General features: G+C 52.7%; 1 protein-coding gene across 5 annotated transcripts in view; it reads right to left on the bottom strand.

Moving 5' to 3' along the window:
- Positions 1-1,756, bottom strand: part of RBBP8 (RB binding protein 8, endonuclease) — a 78,719-nt gene that overhangs the window by 74,935 nt on the left and 2,028 nt on the right. For 4 of the 5 annotated variants that reach the window (XM_023761151.1, XM_006097396.3, XM_023761152.1 and 1 more), the window contains exon 1: positions 1,518-1,622. The exons of the other annotated variant lie outside the window; for it this stretch is intronic. The gene's annotated coding sequence lies outside the window, so the exon portion shown is untranslated. Of the gene's footprint in view, positions 1-1,517; positions 1,623-1,756 lie in introns of those variants that run through there. 5 annotated transcript variants of the gene reach the window in all.

The following is a 1,756-nucleotide window of genomic DNA, read 5'->3' as shown; positions in this document are numbered from 1 at the left end:
CTCTCACAGTCCAGGACTGCTGGCTCCCAACCGCTTGCCTGCCTGCCAGCCTGATCACCCCCTAACCACTCCCCTGCCAGCCTGATCAACGCCTAACTGCTCCTCTGCCAGCCCAATTACCCCTAACTGCCCTCCCCTGCAGGCCGATCGCCCCCAACTGCCCTCCCCTGCCAGCCCGATTGCCCCCAACTGCCCTCCCCTGCAGGCCTGGTCCCCCACAATTGCCCTCCCCTGCTAGCCCGGTCGCCCCCAACTGCCCTCCCTGGCCAGCCCAGTCGCCCCCAACTGCCCTCCCCTGCCAGCCATCTTTTGACCACATGGGGGTGGCCATTTTTTGCGAGGGTGTGAGGGTCAATTTGCATATTACCTCTTTATTATATAGGTTGGTTTTTTAAAAAAGTGGGACTGGGTGCATTGCATTAGTACAGTTTTATTTCCAAAGAGACTTCTATTCTATTTCTTTTTCTTTTTTTAAAAAATATATTTTTTTATTGATTTCAGAGAGGAAGGGAGAGGGAGACAGAAATGGAAACATCAATGATGAGAGAGAATCACTGACCGGCTGCCTCCTGCACGCCCCCTACTGGGGATTGAGCCCACAACCCAGGCATGTGCCCTTGACCAGAATCGAACCCGGGACCTTTCAGTCCACAGGCCGACACTCTATCTGCAGAGCCAAACCAGCTAGGACTTGTATTCTATTTCTTAACCCTAAAAGATCAATCAATGGGCCAATACTACTGTCAATAAAAGCTGCCATTTATTAAGTGTTCACTATATGCCAAGAATCATGTTCTATATTCATTTTTTATCCTAATTTTCAGAACTCCATAAAACAGCTACTATTATTAATTTCATTTTAGAGTTGGAGAAACAGGCTTAAGAGATTGACTCCAAGGTGATATTGACGGGAAAAGGCTTTATCACAGCTGGAACTCAAGTCGTGGTGCCAATAACTACAAAATACTGCTAAGTAACGCAAACCAGGTAAATTCATTGTTTCTATTAAACAGTGTAAAACAAGTTTTAGTTACTTATATGGATTTTAAAATGAATAGTATTAACTTAAAACCAATAGTGTAAAAAAGTGTTCTTTAAGAAACATATCTTCAGAAGTGGTAAAAAAGTTATCCCCGCCCCCCCCCCAAAAAAACAATTCATCAATACTAAACTTGCAAATTCTGGCTCACAAAACCATTTCCACCCTATGGGGCACGCCCGGCACTTTTTGCGGGCATCTCTTTGGCAGCGAACCGTTATTCAGGGCACGACGGTGCGCGCTGAGATCTCAGAGATGCGCCTCTGGCCTCTCCAGCCGCGTCCTGGGCCCCGAGGGCTGTGGTCACAGGACACACCTCTGTGCATCCCGCAGCGTGTCAGCAGCCACACCGCCACACCGAAGGCTCTCGATGGGACATTTCCCGTCACACCGCCCGCATTCTCACAGGTCTGGCAACAGCCGCGCCTCGAGCCACCCAGGAGCCCTAAACGGGACGGGACTTGGGCGGTGCTCTTACTAGCAAAGCCGAGGTCCACAGGCTCCCTGTCCGGGACCCTCAGCCGTCAGCCTCTCCTCCCGCGCGCTCCCCAGAGGCTCCCAGGGCGCCTGGCACCGAAAGCGCAAAGGGCCACGCCCACGCGGGGCAGGCGTCTGCGCAGGCGCGGGGGCGGGCTCGGCGCCCGGACGCCAGTCCAAAGCGGACGCGGGAGAATCCAGCAGCAGCCCGGAACGCGAGCCCGCCGCCCTCCCCGCCAG

Source organism: Myotis lucifugus, unplaced genomic scaffold (assembly GCF_000147115.1).
Source record: "Myotis lucifugus unplaced genomic scaffold, Myoluc2.0 scaffold_200, whole genome shotgun sequence".
Lineage (NCBI taxonomy): Eukaryota > Metazoa > Chordata > Mammalia > Chiroptera > Vespertilionidae > Myotis > Myotis lucifugus.
This window is presented reverse-complemented; position numbering and strand designations above follow the sequence as displayed.